Source organism: Medicago sativa, chromosome 3 (assembly GCF_051527215.1).
Source record: "Medicago sativa cultivar Bolivia chromosome 3, Bolivia_mono, whole genome shotgun sequence".
In the NCBI taxonomy this organism is placed as follows: Eukaryota; Viridiplantae; Streptophyta; class Magnoliopsida; order Fabales; family Fabaceae; genus Medicago; species Medicago sativa.
The window spans coordinates 67493152-67515359 of NC_140751.1; the positions used below are offsets into that span (position 1 = coordinate 67493152).

General features: G+C 31.9%; 1 long non-coding RNA gene across 1 annotated transcript; it reads right to left on the reverse strand.

Annotated features, from left to right (window-relative positions):
• Nucleotides 1–763: 763 nt before the first annotated feature.
• Nucleotides 764–2733, reverse strand: LOC146939394 (uncharacterized). The gene is made up of 2 exons (XR_015031639.1): nt 2512–2733; nt 764–1139 (listed from the first exon to the last, which is right to left on the reverse strand). It is a non-coding gene; the product is annotated as an uncharacterized LOC146939394 (long non-coding RNA).
• Nucleotides 2734–22208: the final 19475 nt, after the last annotated feature.

Sequence of the window (22208 nt, forward strand, 5' to 3'; positions counted from 1 at the left end):
GTGGGGTAAAGATCTATTTTTAAAATTAAAGAGTAAATTTTTTTAGAAGATCAAAATCACAAATTTTTAAAATTTAAGAGGTCACAAATTCACTGCCTAATAGAAAAGACGGTACTACTAGGGGTGGCAAATGGATGGTTTGGATGGATATGGATTTGGATGTAAATGGATGGATAAAAAAATATCCATGGTCCCTTTACAATCCACTCAATTTTTTTAAAATAATCCAATCCAATCCAATCCATGAAAAATAAAATCCATCCAATCCATCCATTTTAAGTTTTTTAATGGATGGATATCCAATCCATCCATATATTTTTTTTAATTTCATAAAATAAAATACCAAAATGAATATTTTTTATGAAAAATAACTTATCTTTATCAATTGTTTACTAAAAAACAACTTATTAAAAACAACTTATTTTATGCAAAACAACTTATTACAATTTTTTTTTTTAAAAAAACTTATACATAAGTTATTTTATGCAAATGAGCTTATTACAATCTCTTTAAAAACAACTTATACAAAACAACTTAATTTATGCAAAACAACTTATTACGAACTTATACAAAACAACTTATTTCATTCAAAACAACTTATTACGATCTCTTTTTAAAAAAAAAACAACTTATACAAAACAACTTATTTTATACAAAACATCTTATTTAAGTAAAACAACTTATTTAACAACTCTTCAAAAGAATGCATGCATTTAAGATAACTTTGTCATGATAGGCCAACATAATTACTTATCATAGAGTGTACTGCAAGAAGAGTATGGATTTCAGACTCTCAATTAACATAAAGACTTCATGTCAAAATCTACTTAATCCTACATAAAATCTTGATCACATGACATTCAATTCAAAACAATAATACAAGGACAAAACAACATAAGTCCCAACATAAGTTAATATTTAATCTTCAAATACTAAATACTAATAAAATTCAAACATTTCAAGCATCAAAATGGATGACATCTTCAATCTGAACATCTTCAAAGTTATGGTAATGTCATCTTCAAACTGAACATCTTTAAAGTTATGGTAATGACATCTTCATATTGAACACCTTCAATCTATAGAAGAGAAGGCTGAAAGGTCCTCAACAAATTCACGACCATCAAGATTTATTCCAGCTGCAAAAGAGAACCAGAAGTAGAAAACAATTAAACATACGCTTAATTAAAAAAAAAACCATGTTAAATGAAAAGAGATAACCACATTATGTGGAGAATATTTAGATAAAGTGAACACACTGCTACAACTATCTCAAATACAATTAAAGCAATATCTGTCATGATTTAGAAAAAAGAAGGGGTATTCCAAATAACTTATTCATGGACTATGACCAAGTAGACATCCTTGCATTAACCTATGCAAACCCACACACACAAAAGCTACCCTGTTTCTAGGTCCCGACAATTTTTATAAAAACAGTTGGGATAACTTATCAGAGCTAGCTAACTCTTGAGGGTGGAGACCCACTGAAAGGGTGTGTCACTTTCACATTACCAACTGAATGCCCACATTTGAATTTGATGCTATATAGTATATATAGTTAAAGTACCTTCTAATGCAAAACTTAGTATGCTGCTACTTTTCTATTACTTTTTCTTCTCTTACATTTCATGGTGCTAATGGTTTTCAAACAAATATTGAAACTAGTACATTAAAAATAATTAGTGATAAACCACATTTTTTTCTCTCTAATCAGCTGTCACTAATTGTCTCAATCTAGAGGAAGCATAGATAACCAAATGGACATGATGTTTCTTAGATAGACCTTATATTTCCATTTGACCAAAGATAAACAAATTATGATTAAACTAAAAAGTACATGTTTGTCAGAAGTTTGTTATCAGGCAGGCGATCATCAAGCCTTATTTCAACACATTACTAGCATCTCATTTGGAATTCTATGAATTCTTTGTTTAGTATATTTGTCTCTTTAAGCATTAGAAACCAATAAATATAATACTCCTATACATCCTTGCATTAACCTATGCAAACACACACCAGACCACAACAATCAGACCCATCAAAATAAGAAAACTAGCACCCCTGACAAATAACAACCATTTCAAAACCAAAACCAAAATCATGTTGCCACTGATGATTAATAGAAGATAACATATATATGGAAGTAGACAGAAAAATTAGCCTTCTAAGTAGCACATCAGCCTGAACCATAATTACGTCTCAAATGTGATTTTGACAAAAACTATATTTCAGAACTCGAACAAATTACGTCTCAAATCATGAGAAATTGTGACTTTATCTCACATGTAGCATATTACTACTCACATGTAGCATCTTAGAATTCTCACATGTAGCATAATACCAAAATTGTGATTTTATCTCACATGTAGCATATTACTACTCTTACTATGGAACTATAACTTAAAGCCACCGCCATTATAAGAAATTAACTAGGAAAGCAAACTAAGATGAAAAAGAAAAAAGAGCATAAAAAAGATACGAACTTTATCAGGCAAAAGAGAAACTAACCTGGAGTTCCACAAAGCCAATCATGAGTGCACAATAATGCTTCAACATTATCAGGCAAAAGAGTACTTCTATACTTGTCGAGTATACATCCACCTATACTGAACGATGACTCTCATGCAACAGTGGTAATTGGAATGCTCAAAACATCACGTGCCATCATAGCTACTTCAGGATATTTCCCTTCATTTGCTTTCCAATATTCAAGGATATCTAAGTCTTCATATTTCTTTGCAAATCAGACTCTTTTCTTGACGGTCCACACAGTTTACTTTGAAATTTACCAAAATCTGCGAAGTCGCTTGATGTAATTTGTGGGCTACCTCTAACAGAGCTTTGTGAAGATGAACCACTTATCTCCTTAGAGGACTTGAGATATTCTTGAAAAAAAGCTTTCAGCTTATCAAGGATATCATTTGCAAGTTTCTCTCCATCGCTGCCAAACAACTTCCCATAGCAATACTCAACAAATTGTAACTTAAATCTAGGATCTAAGATGACAGCAAATGAAAGAATAACACTGTAAGAATCAATGATGACTGACGAGTGAAGAATCGGTGACGACTGAAGAATGGGTGGAACAGAAGAGAATTGCTACAGATTCATGGCGTGATTCGAAATCTAGAGAACGCCGGTGTCATTCTGAATTTCTTCGAAGAGGAGTTTGGGGAAGAATAAAAATTAGGGTTCAGTTTTTAATTGGGGGAAGAAGTAAACTATCAGCTTTTAATTTTTTTTGAATAAATCAGCTTTTAATTTTTTAAGTTGTTTGTTTTTTTATATTTTAATTGGATAAAAAATAAATAATAAAAAATGATCCATTGGATCATTAAAATAAGTTGGATGGATTGGATCCATCCATATTTTTAAATGGATGGATTGAATCCAATCCATTAAAAATAAAATGTTTGACGGATGGATCGGATGGATTTTGTACTGGATGGATCGGATGGATATGGATTTGATGGATCCAATTGCCACCCCTAGGTACTACTACTGGTGTTGATAGAAACGAGTGAGAATCATATATCGTGAAACCCGCACATACATAGGAAACATGTTCATCAGAAAATGGCAGGTGTGTCACCCATTTACAAATTGTACAATTTCAAGTACCCAGGTAGTTCATGATTTTCTCCGCCAGTTTAATTAGTGACCTCAACCAAGCTCCTTTCTACAGGTACACCATTTTTCTATGTAGAAAAAACACTATTTTCGGTAAACTACAGTAAATACTATAACTAGTATTATTTATAATAGTGCATGAACAGTACCAGCAGTACTTTTTTGCTAATGGAAGATAAAAGAGAAAGAGTGGTTTAAAGGAGTAACAACAACCCCACCTTTCAACCTTCTTTTCCTATTTCTTTCTCTCTTTATCAACAGTACTTGTACAGTACAGGTAGTTGAATTCTTTATTTATGATGATATTGTGTGTGATAAAAGGGTCTCTCTCACTTTCAGAAAGAAAGGTGAGTGTTTCTTTATCATTCTAAGGAAAAAAAGAAGGATAAAAAAACCTGAAAAAAACTTTCAGAAATTTTTAGTTCTGATTTTATCTATATTTAGTTTAAGTATTTTTTTTCCAAATAATTTCCTTTGTTAAAAGATGATTTTTTTTTGTATATCTTTGTTTTTTTGTTTTGATCTGGTTTTCTTTGGAAATAGTGCCTTATGCCAGATTTGTGTGGATATGAGATCTTCAATCGTTTCCTCTTCTTCTCTGATTCTCATGAAGACATTAACTACACTTCCATCTTCTCTGTTGGAAACTACAGTTTCACTTCCGTGATCTCTGCTTTTGACCATTAATTTACTACTTTTTACTTTTTTTGGTTACTGTTTCTGGTTTTAAATTATTTTATAGGTATATAATAATAACTCCTCTGGTATTCTGATTCATATTTTTTATTTATATTTACACTCTTTCTTTGCATCTGGTTTCTTTTGTTATATGTTCTTTTGTTGATGCTTTTGGATTTTAGATTGGTTTTGAAGAGCTTTGGTTCATGAGAATGGTGAAGCAGTAAGCTGGAGATGTAGTTTTTATTTATTTATTTATTTATATTTAGATTCTTGTTAATTGTATTATGTTTGAGATTTTATGCTTCTCAATTTTAACTTACATCTTTGATTTGATGAATTGTGCATGGATTTGGAAGGTCTAGAACAAAAGCCACACTTTTAACTTTTAATGTTGAAAAAATGTTTATTTATGTAAAAACCTTGTAAGACCTAGGGTTAGGGTTCTTGCAAAAATTTAATTTCTTAAATATCTAGAAGCCAATTACACCAAAATGTTGTTAGATATTTTCGTTTCATTTTGGCTAATATATATTTCTTCCAATTGCAGTGCTTGGCATATTAAGGATATTACAGTCTATAATTGTTAATCCTTAATTCATCAAACACAAGATTTGAGGTCTCCTTTAAATTCCTCTCCAGAGAAAGATCAGGTAAATTTATCTTACCTAGGAGATCTGCATGTTAGATGCTCATATATTCATCAGGTGAATTACTATCTCCTATTGTGGTTAGAATAAGCAGGGAGTTATAAAATTTGTTCTCATCTTTGGTTGATTATTGATTTGATGAAATATTATTCTAGCAAAATTCTTGCTCTTGAACTTCCTTATTCATTTAAATGATTTAAATTGTTTTGGTTTGGTTGAAATTAATAATTAAGAAAAATAGTTCAAGAGAGCTCTCTTCAGTCCACTCATGGATAGGAAAAGGTTTTGAATTAGCTGCTGACTCATTCATTCAAACACAATAGGAACAAGCATCATGAATATGCTATATTGTGAATGTGTGAATGATGCGGGAGCTAAATTTCATCTTTCTCTTGTCTTTGCTTGGACTGAAGGGAGCTCCCTTTTGCTGTTTATATATCATTTTCTTCTCATTTTTACTATTATGGTTAATTACTTTTCATCCCCTTATCTTTATCTACTCCCTCCGTCTCACAATAATTGTCTCTTTACCGTTTTTTATTTTTCTCAAAATAATTGTCACTTTAGAATACCAATGCAGCATTTATTATGTTTTTCCATTATATTATACCCTTATTTATTGAATTTCATATAACTTAACTACAATTAATAAGAGTGTTTTAGTAAATGATACTAATTTTACCATCAAAATCAACGCAACTAATCATTTCCTTAATAATCGTGCATAAACCTTAAACAACTAATATTAAGAGACGGAGGGAGTATATATGAAGCACACACACTAACACCCTGCTAGTCTTGTACTTTTAATATAAGTGTTGCTAGTAGATAGTAGCTTCATTTTGTTTTCATGTCCTGATATAGGATATAGTTCCTTCGGTCTTGCCCTGCAAATTGTTGTTACAACTTACAATGACTATACTGGAAGAGTAACAAATTCCTTTAGGGCATAAGTTTAAAAGTGAAATTTTTATCTTAAAAATTGTGCATTCAAGATATTGAATCAGGAAAAAGTAACTTTTAAATTTTATCAATTATTTTCATTTTTAAATAACAAGTGTGTTCAGGACACTTGTTAGCCTAACCTGTTGGTTAGTTACTACATCCGTTCCTTTTTAATTGTCATATTTTGACATTTTACACAAACAAAGACAATTGATAAATGTTGTTATTTTTGATACAATAATTTCTATTTTTACTATAATAACCTTATTTTTATTTAATGTCTCATTACATATATTTCTCTCTCCACAATAATAAATAAGGGTAATATTAGTAAAATAACATTTAATGTTGCATTGAACTATGTAAAGTGACACTTAAATAGGAACAAAAAAAATTCTCCAAAAGTGACACTTAAAAAGGAACGGAGGGAGTATTTATTTACTTTCCTTTGCCAACAACATATCATGCCAATGGAAGAATTTACCATTACTAGTCCAAAAGTTCTGAATACTATCCTTGGCTCGGGTTCTTGTTGGGTTCTTTTAAGTTTTATTGGCAGACATGTTCTTTATATGGCTTTAGCCATCCTTGTAGTACATGGTAAGTAAATGATTTTCTTAGGTGAGTTTGTTTCAAGTTTGCTAAATTTATTTTTTGGAATAACATTCTTGCAATATAAATATGTGAATTTTATTTTAAGGCATTTAAAAAAAGAGTTGTTTGGTTAATATTATGATATTCTCATGAACCTTAAATAGAGATTATATAATAGATAGTTTACAAATAAATTTATTTCTATATGCATGTAAGATTTACTCCCACCCTTTTCTTTCAGAATTTTTTTCTATTCTTAGGAATATTTTATAACCAGCAATAAAATTTAGTAAATTTGTAACAAACATAGACATGTATATTTATATCATTTTATTTTCATGAATCTACGATAACTTGAAACAAACGCATCCTTACCAACACACGTTGGCTCAGTTGGTAAGGAACGGGCCACTTCCTTGCAGAAGGTTGTGTGTTCGATTCCCTCTGCCGATGTGAGGGCGGTGTTGGTGGGTGATCTGTAAGTACCTCTATAAGTGCCCTTTGGACCCGGAGGCGTGCCCTGACCCTGGTGGTGACCGGAGCCGAACCCACCTAAACTTTTTGTAACCAAAAAAAAAGAAACAAACACATCCTTAGTTTTATTCGTGATCATATTACTATTTTTTTTCCTTTTGAAACTACATGTTATTTATAACGCTATATGGGAAGTAAATGATATTATTGTTTTGTTTAACTATTAATGACTTTTGTTTGATATAATAAATATAATCTTTTGGTAGCTCCATTTTTATTCCATCATTTTAACATGTATTTTGAAACGGAAGAAGTAAGTTACAAGGAGCTCTAGCTATAGGTTACTTGACCAGAAAAAATTCTAAATTGAAACAGATATAGATACACACCCCCCAACCATACATGTGTTCTTTTTTCTCCAAAATCACACCGGGTATTTTTGAAGATAAATATATCGGAAATATTCCAACTCTTTAAAGTGATACGAGTATTATGTTCATCGTGCTACCTCATGCAATGTCCTTTTCACACACAAGATTCTCTTATGTACTCTATAGTCACTCATAATTATGACTCGCATATTTTATACATGTACTTCACATAATGTTGGTATTCTCGTAAGGGAGCTTTTATGGTGCAGTCAGACAACTGACTTTTTTGAAAAAGTTAATTTTGTTGTTAATGTTTGATTCATTTTTAAATTGTTGATTACTGATTAATGATCAATAGTAATTCATCTAGTAATGCTTGCAACATCTTGAACTTACATGTACTATTTTATTGTCGGAATCTTTAACATGTAAGCAGAGTTGATGATATTATGTGATAGTCTTAAGTGTTACACTTTGTGCGGTGTTACGCTTATAACAAGGTAGGATAAAATTAGATTTAGTGTAGTCTTATCAATCTGATGAATTGATGATATTATGAGGACTGAACTTTTGATGTCATTGTACAAACAGTGAGGTGTTACTCACTGCATTTTTGATATTATAGTGTTAACTTCACCAAAAAAGTCATTCACATGACTTCACCATAGAATTTTCCTTCTCGTAAATGGTATAATATGGTCATATTATGCTAAAGTTTAATCTTTAATCTCGTGAATTTTTCATTCACTCTTGATTTGATTCGTTTAATTTCTGATTCAAGATTTGATTTGGTCGTTCGCTGAACTATTTGGGTCAGAAAGTGTCTTTCTTTTTGTGATAGATCTTAATTAATAGATGGGACACAACACAACAGAAGGGTAGAAGCTTATTCATGAAAATTGAGTGGATATATATATATATATATATATATATATATATATATATATATATATATATATATATATATATGGGTTATGTTACAAGACACCTTCATAAAAAGTAGTGTGGTGTCTTTTATCAAGTCACACCTCAAGGTGTGATTTTCACTTTTTTAGTTATAACTTTGATAAAAGACACCTTCATAAAAAGTAGTTGGTGTCTTTTAACAAATGCTCATAGAGTAACTTGATAAAAGACACCTTCACAAAAGGTGTCTTCTATCATAACCCTATATATATATAGCTGGCTCTGAACTCACACACACCTGTGTCGGCCACTTTATTCCAAAACACAGAAACATCATATTGTTTGCCCCACGTTCTTTGTTGGATTGGAGTGGAAGAACTCCAATACATTGCTTTGCCCTGCCATCCATAAATAAAATTTTCTAACAAATTCCTTCAAGCACTTTTAATAGATACATTCATTTTTTGGTATTTAAACATATTTGACGTGTATACATCACTTATTTATACTTTTTATTGTATATCTAATGATCATTTAATCCTTTAAACTCAACACCCTACATAGATTATTTAAATGGAAGTTAAGTATCTACCAACAATCTTATATCATTATATTTTAATATTCTAATATTTAAAAAAGTGGTTCTCACTTGAGATGCTTAGAGGAATGCCTAACTACATCTTTCCCGTCTCCTTGAATTTCAGATGGTTGGGTTTGATGTTAAGCGAGTTCTTGTGAACCAAGGCACCACTTGTAGTATCATGCACATCAACTTGTTTTAGGCACCATAGCTACCAGAGCAGAACTTGCTCATGTATTACGTTGTAGATCTTCAGAGATTTGATGTGTCCACCACACGTACCTCGAGATTTCATGAAATTGAGAATGAAATATGAAATACTCCCTCCGGTCACATTTATAAGCAAAAATAAACTTTTAAGGTTCATTGAATACATAATGTATTTGGTCTTTATATAGGCTAAATACATTAAATATTGAATGAATCTAAAAATCACTTTTTTGTTTATAAATGTGACCAGAGGGGAGTAAGTCTTTAATTGTATTTTCGAGGGACTAACCATTACAGAGCTATGTGTGATTTCGTCGACCATACATTTGAAAATGAAATATCATTTATCTGACACCATGGTAGCCATGTTACACACCAACTTGGTCACCAAACAAGAGTATTTGTTTCCCACGTCTAGGGTGATAGGCATTATTGAAAACTTATCACCATCTGTTGATTACGCGAACGAGTTGGACGCCTGGTTGGAGGAAATAATTCCCGATGACGATAAAGGGGAAGAAAGACCCATCAACAATGAGGCCATGAAGAAAATCAAGAGACTGATCCTGGATAGAGGCTTTTTCTGCACTCCTCGACGATGATCCATTGTGAATGTTAAAAATAGGCTATGTAACACCCAAATCTGTTAATGCAGGAGTCATCGCCTTTCTTATCTGGAATGCTGACTTGTTTGCATGTTCAACTTATGAAATGGATAACATTGATATGAACATCTGCCATCGATTTTCCATTGTCCCTTCGGTCACCTGGTAGCCAACACCATTGCAAACAATTTTCGGAAAAGGTGGAAGCAATTGAGAGGAAAATGAAAGGTCTCCTAGAGGTAAAGTTCATAGCATCTAACCTGACTTTCCAATCATTTTCTCGCCAAGAAGTCGAACAATAAACGACGAATTTGTGTCGATTACATCATCCTGAATAAGGCATGCTCGAAGAATGCATACCTTCTCCATAACCTAAACAAGCTTGACGACAACTCCTATGATTATAAATTGTCTTCAATCATGAAAAACCCGACGAACAGAGAAAATATCGCTTTTATGACAAGCCGACTAACTACTACTACAATGGCATTTCCTTAAAACTCAATAACGTCGGGGCCACCTATCAAAGATTATGAATGAAATCTTCAAAAGATATATTTCAGGCATGCTCATATACATGGATGGCATGGTTGTTAAAAAAAAGTCTTATGTCAACCATTGGTGCTTTCAAAGACAGACCCCATGGAGAAACTAATCAATCATCTATCGTGTCATGTCAGAATAGTTAATAAGCGTAGTCTAATTCAAGGAAGACAAAAATATGCAACTAGTATACTTCTTGAACATAGTACTCGAGGGACCGAAGTAAAATATCATAAGTCTGAAAAGTTAGCCTTAGACTTTGTGGCATCGGCCAAGAAGTTGCGTCAATATTTCCTTACCCACCCAATGGAGGGGCAGATGAACCAACCCATCAAACACATGCTCAAACAAAATCTCACTAGACGAATGACAAATTAGTCGTTGGAGCTCTTGGAGTTTGATGTTACAATTGAATGTCACAAATCCCTTAAGGTCTAACCCTATGTAGTCTAATACCCTTATACAAACTCAGGGAACACTGTAAAATGAGGGAAGTCATCAGATTTCTTCGATAACCCAAGAGTACATGTTCCCATGTGATGGGTTATACAAGTAATCCATGGAGAAACCAAACACACTTTCCCCAAGAGTACATGTTCCCATGTGATGGGTTATACAAGTAATCCATGGAGAAACCAAACACACTTTCCATTAGTGTACTTTTGTACCGAGAAAGAAATTCGTAAACCTATCTAACTCAAGTATTATTATTTGTTAATTGGTCGTTCTAACCTCCCTTAATTGACCCATATCGAGGTAAGTTGGATATCGGAATGCTATAAAGTCCTCGTATCGAGCCTAAAATTTCAAGGCTACTGTCCGGGGCTGATCCATGGCTCAATCCTCTTGACCCAAAGTCCAGTATCTTAACTATGGCCTAATAAGGCATCCCCATGTAATTCCAAACTACATGCACCAGTGAAGATCGTGTAGCAATTAATATTATGCTCAGAGAATCTCTAACCATCTACTTTATCAAACAATTTCCTTGCTCGCGAGCCCTTAAGGGCAAAATCAACATATTGATGCTTGGGGGTATATTAATAGGGCGCATCTGACTAAATACAAGCTACACACCCTTCATTTTGAGATATCTTCTCAAAGCTCATTGAAACAGCTCAATGACTTAAGCGTTGAAATGTCTTTACATGTACATCATTCCACATTGGTGAATGATCAACTCAAACCATCGTCAACCACCATAACGGTTGCTACACACCACCTCCAGTCGACTCTTATGTTCCATGAAAAGAACAATTATGATTTAACAAATAAATTGATTTTGAAATATAATGATGTAAAGTTATAAGTAAATTCAATTTAGATATGTTGTATTGTATTGATTGATTGCATATTAGATATCACTATTTCAAAAGTATAAGTGATATCTTTATGTGGGGTCACGTAAGCACTCTTTTAAAATAACGACCATTATGGATACTCTAAGTGTGTGTTTGATTATGCGATGATAAAAATTAATTTTGAATGAATTAATTGTATCAAACTGAGTTTAGATAAAAGTGAATTAAATGTAGCATAATTTATATTTGGATATATTCATATAAATGCAAGTTAAAAAGTAAATGCAAGGTTCTCTAGAAAAAAAAGTAAATGCAAGGTTAAAAATTAGTTATAGAAGTCTACTGCCAACCTTCGAATCGGTCATTGAATTAGAATGTTTAAGGAAAATTACTTATGCACTTCACCTCTTCAGGTTTCAAGCTTGGATGGTTGTGTACCTCCATAAAAATTACACTATCTAAGGAATCACGTGCCCCCTTAGAAAAAGGGACGACCCACCCTCTTAGGCAAAATACGTCATACTTTGACTGAAGCCTTCCCACATGGAATACATTGGGCTTTGACTAAGTTTGAAAGAGGTGGGGTAGATGAATGCCTCATGATCCCCACTAACTTTCCCATTAGTCTCAACCAACTCGGCAACTCCCCACTCATTCACCCACCACCTCTTATGACCAACTCTATAAATAAGAAGTTTCATGCCTTCACAAGACAATCCATGCTTGGGGGTATATTACCCTCCACTTGATCAAACAATTTCCTTGCTAGCGAGCCCTTAGGCTTTGTTTAGATTGACAGAACACAACAGAGCGGAGCAGAATGGAATAGAGCAGAACGGAGCAGAATGGAACGGAATGGAATACATATTCAATTCCATTGTTTGGGTATTATACGACGGAGCGGAACAAATTGCTTGTTCCATTGTTTGGAAAGTGAACGGAATGGAATGAGTTATAACTTTTTTATTCCATTTTTACCCCTGTTTAAAAAACAATTACCCCTGTTTAAAAAACAATATTATGTAGAATTAAATCATATTATCTTTTATTAAAAATAATATTTTTACCTTATATTAAATTTCTTCTCCTTTCAGTTATTAACAATAAAATTGAGAGAATATGGTGAATTATAACTTGTTTATTCTTTATTTTACCCTTATTTTAAATTGATAAATACAACATAAAAACATTAATATTATATAAATTATTTTTTATCAATAAAAAGTAATTTATCTTGCTTAATTATATTTTTTTTGAAGGATAACTTGCTTGATTATAAAAGCAACTAATAAACTTGCTCAAAAAAAAAAAAAAGCAACTAATAACCTTGTATTCTTTTATCTATCAATTTACGTGCATAGATTTTTAACAAACGAAAAAAGTGGCAATTGAAAAATCTTTTGTTTTTATGCAGGTTGTTTAGTGTCATCAAATAAAATCCGCTTAATATTATCCTAAAAATTCCAGTGCCGTTAATTAATAAAGGTAATTCAATGATATGAGGGTGTTATGTGCAACAAGGCAATGTGGGAAGAGTGTGTTATGTGCATGTCAATGGAAAGATGATAAAGAAACGTGTGATCAGTGAAAAATTGAAATGATATATTAGTAATAAACTAATTACAATGAGCGATTCCATCCAATACCTCCCAAAATGGAGGGGAAGAAAAATAAGAAGAGATGATGGAATGGAATGGTATAGATCCCATCATGTTCCATCCCATTCCATTCCATCCATTTTTTAAAAATCCAAACAATGGAATATCATTCCATTCCATCCCATTCCATCCCAAACCACTAATCCAAACAGAGCCTTAAGGGAAAAATCAAAATATCCATGGTTGGGGGTATATTAATAGGGCGCATCTCATTAAATACAAGGTACACACCCTTCATTTTGAGATATCTTCTCAAAGCTCATTGAAACCTAAATGACTTAAGCGTTGAATTGTCTTTACATGTACGTAATTCCACATTGGTGAATGATCAAGAACAATTATGATTTAACAAATAAATTGATTTTGAAATATAATGATGTAAAGTTATAAGTAAATTCAATTTAGATATGTTGTATTGTATTGAGTGATTGCATATTAGATATCACTATTTAAAAAATATAAGTGATATCTTTATGTGGGTCACGTAAGAACTCTTTTAAAATAACGACCATGATGGATACTCTAAGTGTGTGTTTTATTATGCGACGATAAAAATTAATTTTGAATGAATTAATTCTATCAAACTGAATTTAGATAAAAGTGAATTAAATGTAACATAATTTATATTTGGATACATTCATATAAATCCAACTTAAAAAGTAGATGCAAGGTTAAAAATTAGTTATAGAAGTCTACTGTCAACCTTGGAATCAGCCATTGAATTAGAATGTTTAAGGCAAGTTACTCATGCACTTCACCCCTTTAGGTTTCAAGCTTGGATGGTTGTGTATCTCTATAAGAATTACACTATCTAAGGAACCACGTGCCCCTTTAGAAAAAGGGACGACCCACCCTCTTGGGCAGAACGCGTCATACTTTGACTAAAGTCTTCCCACATGAAATACATGGGGCATTGACTAAGTTTGAAAGAGGTGGGGGTAGATGGATGCCTTATGATCCCCACTAACTTGCCCACTAGTATCAACCAACTCGGCAACTCCCCACTCATTCACCCACCACCTCTTATGACCAACTCTATATATAAATAAGAGGTTTCATGCCTTCACAAGACATTCATTTTTTTCCCACATCGCAAAAACACCAAGAGAACTGCGAAACTATCATTCCTTAAGTCCCATAAGGATACGTAGGACCAGAGATCCTCCTTGTCGACCTAGAACAACAACGCCCAACTTGTCGGCGCAACGTTAAGAGTATTTCACCATCAACCTTAAGAGTACCCCCTTGTATGAGATGATAAAAGACCTCTTCCAACTTAACTTGAGGTTCTGCGTTTAAATCCAGCTATGAGAACGCAACAATGTTAAATCTCCCGAGGAAGAACTTTTCCATTCATTACGGCCCTATCCGGATTGAGAGATTAGGTTTTACAGTTATATGCGTAGAATATCCGATTTAAAAAAAAAAATCTAAATATGTTAAATTTGATTCTTCATATCTTGAATCAATCTTGTTTCATTTAAAAGTGAAATCAAACTTTCGTTAAAAAGAAAAGAAAGTTAACTTCAAGAGTTTGATGGTAACCGACAAAATCATTGGATCCGAAGGTTTAGATTTTGAGGTCCATTAATGTTCTTAAAGAAAACTAAATGTAAACTTTTTGTAAGTTCTTTTTTACACCATCCATCACTCAATTATTATTGTTGTTGTTGTTATCATCAAAATCAAAATCAAAATCAAAAGAGAAAATTAGAATTCAAAAGGATTTTGTAAGGTATAGATCGTCATTGTCTTTTTCTTTTTCAAACTAAAAAAAGTAATTATTTTATGGAGAATACGAATTAGCACCAATGAAAATACTAGTAAAATAAATAAGTTTACATTAAAAAATTATATAGTTATTGTTAAGACAAAAATAAAAACTTTTATTTTCGAAACAAAATTTATATGAATTGATTCTTTGATCGGTGTCCTTAGGACACGGTAAGCAGAACCTTTACTTTATAGGATAGAATACTATTCACAATACTAATTAATATTCCAGTTTTACATAATAATTGTGTTAACATCAATATGTTCCTTCATATCATTTTCAATACATAAAATGGCTAGACTATTTAACCATTCTTTTTCAATAGTTTTAACTTCGATAAACTTGTGTTAATTCTGACGGAAGGGTTTGAGATGGTGTAAGGCTAGGGATTTTAACTCCCTTTTTAAAATCTCAATAAGTTGTAAATGAGTCAACAAAGAACTAAGTCCATTACTAACAACTAAACCTCTCATCAGAATTAACTACTGTTTTTAGGGCCTAATGTATCCCTAATTTTTATTGTTGGGGCTCAAATTTCATACTATTTTTTATTGTTGGCTAGACTTCTCAATGTTATCTCATGGGAATTTATTGGATCAATTACTGTAGTTTGGTAGGTTCGGAGTTATTCAAAATTTTTTAGCTTTACACTTAATGTTATTTGGACTTCTGTGGTTTGGGTCATTTGGAAAGAGCGAAATATGTGTATTTTTCAGTACAAGGAGGAACATTTACAATATTTAAGTGAACAATTTCAGCTTAAATCATTCTAGTGTTTAAAATCAAAATATGTTGCTTTTGATTTTGACGATCATCTTTGGAGGCTGAATCTTATTCTTTGTTTAGTTGTTGTAATTTACTTGTTTCTTCTCTTTTGTTGCTTTGGTTTGATTTGTAATGTCACTTTGTTCTTTTGATAAGTCTTTTCGGTACATTTTGTGCTAATTTTATCTTGGTTGGTAATATATTTCATTTTTAACCTTTAAAAAAAGAAGTTAAAGTATTACCATCAATTAAATAAGGCAAATGTTAACTTGTGCCCTCAAGGACACATGTTAAGGAACTTATTATAGAAATATCCGTATTAAACGTCGTGCAGTCAACTTCTTAAAAGTTAAATTATCATGTTTTCCAATGAAAAGTTGCTCATTTTGGGTTTCTTAACATGTGCCCTTAGGACACAAGTTAACATGACCCGTTTTTAAGCACGTCTTGAGTTTAACTTGGTTCCTTCTCTTTTTGTTTTTTATTATATTGATTCTCTTTAATTTGACATCTTCAAGAAAAAATTGAAAAATTAAATTTGTATTTTAAAACATTGTTGTTTTCTATAGTTTCACTCCACTAAACGTAATCTTGTTCGAGACATATTAGACACTAAATATTAATACATCTTCTAATCAAGACTCATTCAAGCTTTGGCTCGCAATGATATGATAATTTTTATTTTGTAGATAAAGTGATAAGCATCAACTAAACTCAAACGCAAACCCGTGATCTCCATGATTCAAACACATGAAGATGTTTATATGAATATTATCAACATTACTAGTTGAAATAGGTTTTACATATGTAAAATATTGTCTTTTTTATTGTTCTAAAATGGTCTTCTTCTTGAGGCAATACTTAGTTCGAATATACTAGAATATTATCATGTGTAAGTGTAACTGAACTCACTTAAAAACTAACCTGTTCCTCGAAAAGTTCGTGATTCAAGTACAATTGAACATATCGTTCACTTTTTGCCCTATTATTAGTACATTACTTAGTAATTTTTTAATGGTTGATGTTCGTGAAATGGATTGGGCATGTTCCCCGGGTTTTTCATGTAATTAAATTATAAAGTTCTATAAAACCTCTAAATATTACTATAAAGTTCTAGAGTCTGTTAAGATTTATTATTCTATTATAAGTTGAAGGTTGATGTCATTACTGCTGCAGGACCACTACTCATCTTCATGTTTATCCGTCAGTTACGTGTAAAAAATATGAGAAATGATATTTGTACAACCATTTTAGTACAATCTTTGTACAACTTTCTCTCTCATACTCACATTATGATTTTATTCCCTCTTCCTTTTTTTCTCTCTCTATTGTTTTTGTCCAATGAAAAGAGAGAACAACAAAGTTGTTTCAAAGATTGTACCAAAATGGTTGTCAAAATATGACTACTCAAAAAATATATCAGAATCTGTTATTATTTTTTATTCTATTATTGGTTAAAGGTTGATGTCGAGGACCACTTTTTTTGGCTGATTTGAATCACTTCTCCTTCACCGTCACCATTCACAAACCATAATCAATTTTTTGTGTCTAATTTAAAATTCGCAGTGCCGCACGTGGTAAATCAGCAAAATCATTTTGTTTAGACTTACTCCTCTTTCATACTCCCTCCGGTCACTATTATAAGCAAAAGTTCACTTTTCATATTCATTCAATAAATGATATATGTGGTCTATATATAGACTACATACATCATTTATTGAATGAACCTAAAAAATCAACTTTTGCTTATATTAGTGACCGGAGGGAGTACATATTAAGAAATATAATAATTAATTTCATATAGAATTTTTTTGTGAAAGGTTAAATTGTTTTTTTTTATTAATAATATGGAAAAAAAATTAAAAGAAGATGGAATAACAAATAGTACAATGTATGATATGAAAAAAAGGGTTAAATATTTGGTCCCTATAAATATGTCAACTTTTTGTTTTAGTCCCTCTAAAATTTTCCTTCAACTTTTAGTCCTTATGAAATTTTTTATCACTACTTTTGATCCCTATTTTAAAGTTAATTCATATTTTTGAATGAAATTTTGCCGAAAAATTTATAATATTATAAGAATCTCTAAAAATAATTAGAATTTTTTACACATAATACTTGACACATAATAAAATATTAGTTAGTTCATGAAATGCTTTTTTGGATACCATGATGTTGAGACGAAACTTTTACTTTCGTTTAACACTGTCGAGTAATCTGTAGGATATGTAAAATGAATTTTCTCCTCTCAATCAGAATTTTTTTATACTCAAGAGTCATGAATCAACCTACTGGTACATGCTTAAGAGATTCAAGTCACTTACCACTTATACAATTCAATATTTTTTTATTAAACGTTGGGCCAATTCCTTGGTTGTTTGTACTTGATTTTCTTTACTAGTGGATTTTGACAAAAAAATGTTAAAAGTGAAGACAATTTTAGTCTCCGAACAAAATCGTACGTAATATTTAGTTTAGTCCTTAATAAAATTTAAACCTATTTTTAATCCTTTAAAAAAAATAAGTTAGGATCATCTCTATTTTGAATCTTCTTCATTTCTTCAATTTAAAGAAATAAAGACATAATAAAACTTAAAAATTATTAATAATGATGACACCCACTTGTTAATATGATCCACAATCTATTTTCAATGCGTGTCTATTTTTAAATGACAATCTCCATTTATTTTTATAAATGGAGATGATCCTTACTAAAAAAACCAAGACATCGTAATCCTTATTTTCTTTATTATTTGTTTGCTTGATGGAAGAAAGCAAAGAAAGTCAAGAAAAGAGAAAATAAGATGATTTCTTAGTAGTCAAGAAATGCAAGAAAAGAAAATATAAATATAATTATTTTCTGTAACAATCAAATGATTTTTTTGATCTAATAAATTTCAAATATTATTTCAATAATAAAAAACTAAAAACAAGAAATATTTTTGTGCATTTATATTATTGTAGAAAAATGTTAATATATAAAAATAAGATGAAAAATTACAAAGAATGTGTTATTAAATTAATTCAATTTTTTTTGAATGACAAATGTGTTAATTCATCGTTAATAATGTTTTTCTTCCTCTATATTTTCTTTAAATAATGGTCCTCCGATAAAGTTCCAACATCATGTTTAATTCGGTTAATTGTTCAAATAGATCATGTAATATACGTGAAGTTAGAAAAATGACCCTGCAAAAAAAAAAAGTTTCTACCCCTCTAATTTGAGATTCTTATTTTAGCAAGTGCATCAAAATCATCGAAGCAATATATAAGATTTGTCTCCATAGGAATTGCTCTAGTGTCCACTCGAGAAAGATGGGGGGGGGGGGGGGGGGGGGGGGGGATGGCAAATCGTTGGTTTAACAATCATAAATTAAATATAAAGTCTGTAAAGATTTTTGGAGAAACATGATCAGATCTTTCGAATTAGCTCTGATCAATCTTTTGATTCCAAACTCTCTTCTAAGATTACACCTCATAATCTCTTAGGTGAGTTTCTAATCTTTGAAGGTTTAAAGGAACGTTAACCTTCTGTCATAACCTAACAGTTCCAATATCTCTAAAGTGTCCCGTTTGATTGAACAATATACTAGATCTAAGTCAACAACTAGTGCTAATAGTCAATTGATCTTTGAGTACATTTCATATGTGATAAAAAAAGAAGAAGCATTAAACACAAGTTATACCAAATAAAAATAGAATTGCAATTATATTGAATAGAGTTTAACAATTTACATAGCTCAAACAACTAGAACAAAATCATCTCAAACGTAATCACAAGGAGTTTGGCTACTCTTAGCTAAAACACAAATCACTAATGTACAAGAAAACAACATTATATGAATCTGGGATTGGCTATGACTTGGATCGCACACCACCATGAATTATGCAATCCTATGCTCCAAATGTATCTTCAATCTCTAAAAAACTTTGAACCCTTGCTCTGAAATGAAGTTGGGCTTTTATAGATCTACTTCTGTAACGTCAAAATCGTGTCCCGATTGAAATACCTTAAAACCATTAGAACTCTACCAAATTACATCAAAATAACGGACTAAACATCATATGACATAGTGACATAACAAATGTAAGTATGTTAATTGTTGTTAGTTTTTTTTGTTGTTGTAAGAACTTGAAGTCTAAATCTCCAACTCCTTAACTTTTAGCTCAAACTAGTTGAACTATCCAACCCTCTAGTTAATTCAACGTTAATTATGTTTTTTTTATCTTTATATTTTCTTTAAATATTAGTCCTCCAATTAAATTGAAAACATCATATTTTGTTGGGGAGGTGATAGTAACATTGAATGACGCGTTTTTTGTGCTACACCAGTCAATCAAAGGTCTTCAATTAGACCATTCCATATTGGCCAAATCTGTTGAGGTTGCGTTGATGATGGAGTTGATTGGATCTAACCCAAAGGAAGCTGACCGAGAAGTTGAAAAGACTAAATGGGATCATGCACCGTACAACTTCCTGAAACGTGAGTTCCAGAAACATGTACCAACAATTTGTGTGGACTACAAAATAATGACCCATTTGTGAGGTCTACAATGCACATAAACTTGTATGAATTAGAGTCTTTGGTTCATTATCATTCACAACACAAAAAAAGATTTTACACAGTTTGAAGGTGAGAAAAACATGGGGGGTTGAATTATGTTAGTTTTTTTTTTTTTTAACTAAGTCCAAAGTTCAGCTTATGATAGAGTTCAGAACCTGAAGCAATGTTCAGAGTTAAGTGCAACAGATTATAAAGAGACATATATATATATAGAGAGAAGAAAGAGACTCAAGCAATTATCCTGATTTCTTCCACAATCCGGAAGTAGTCCGGTCCCCTTGTCACTTACAAGAGATTTTTCACTATAATCACACAAGATTATAATTGCTCAAGCACACAGGCAAGAGACTTCTAAACATACAAGAATTACAAAGAAATAATTGTTTGGTTGAACACTTGATATACAATCAGAGGTGATCACACATACAAAACAGTTCAGACTCTAGACTTAAGAATTTCTAAGATATGAAAGTTTATAAGAAATTCTAAGTGTTTGATGCATATGAATTTTGACAGAGTTTTGACACTTATAAAATATTGCAGAGTCTTTTTTATATCTTCAAGTCTTCAATCCTTTATATAGAGGTAGAAAATGTTGAGGAGTGCCACTGCATCAAAGAGTCATTTGAGAAGCTTGATCATTCAACAATGATTTTTTGCTTGATTTGGTTGATGTCCTATGAAGGAATGAATTTGAATCCTTTCCTTGATAAGGAATTAACCGTTCTTTTCCAATAGAGACACAACTGTAGCTAGTACAATACACATGAGAATGTTGAAGGTAGTGGAGTAGTGGTCGTACACTGTTGTCCTTCTTGAACCTTCACTGAAAATGATATCTACTGACCTTCTGATATCTTCAGAACCATTGTGCATGATCTTTAAAATAATTCAGGCTTGATCTTCAAAGCTTCAGCTCCTTTGTCCTTTAACTAGTCTAGATCCTGACCTTCAGAGTCTGGGAGATCTTCATAGTTTGACTAACTTCAGAGTCTGACTTTCTTTAGAGTTTGACTTGCAACATAGCTTCTCATGAAATTTATTATGTCTTAATCAGAGGTGCTATGTTGCTATGTTGCAAGTCAAACTATGGTCGTGCACACTTGAACAAATATTAGCATATTCAATTGAGCTTTTAACACCTTGTTATCATCAAAACTCAAGAGACATTGTTTAAACTTATTTTGTTCCAACACCTTTGAAATGAACTCTAACATATAGTTCCAGTTTACTACAACAAGGGAGACCATAATTTGTTTATAATCAATGTTGATGTTACGCCATCTGAAAAAAATAATGGGAAAAATTAACATATAATCTTGAAAAATGCTATTAAATTAAATGGCATCAATTAAAATTAAAGTAGTGACCGAGGAGATAATTAAAGTTAGAGACTAGTAATGAAGGAGGGAAAAAACTGAAAACTCAATAGTAATGACTAATGAGACACATCAGAGGTGTGTCGACGATGTATCTAGGCATGGCAATGGGGCGGGGTGGGGACGAGTTTTACCTTCCCCGTCCCCATACCCGATTCTCATATACTTACCCGTTACCCTACCCATACCCAACGGGGACGAGAAATTGAATCCGATCCCCGTCCCCGACGGGTTCGGGTATCCCCGCCCCATCCCCGTTCCCGCATTGAATAATTTATTTTAATAAAAAATAGAAGTTTTTTTGCATCCCCAAGAGCAACGTTGTAATATATTATCCAACAATACACTCACTTTAACATTGTTAGATGGAATGATTTAGTTGATCCTTTAAATATCAATGCTAGTTTTTATTAACATCACAATTATCAAACAAAATAACATGATATATCAACATAAAGTAATTTTTTACATTTGGGACGGGTTTGGGTATGAGTTCGGGGTGGGTACCTATATACCCGTTACCCGTCCCATACCCGTGTTTTTAAATCGGGGAAAACCCATACCCATACCCAAACCC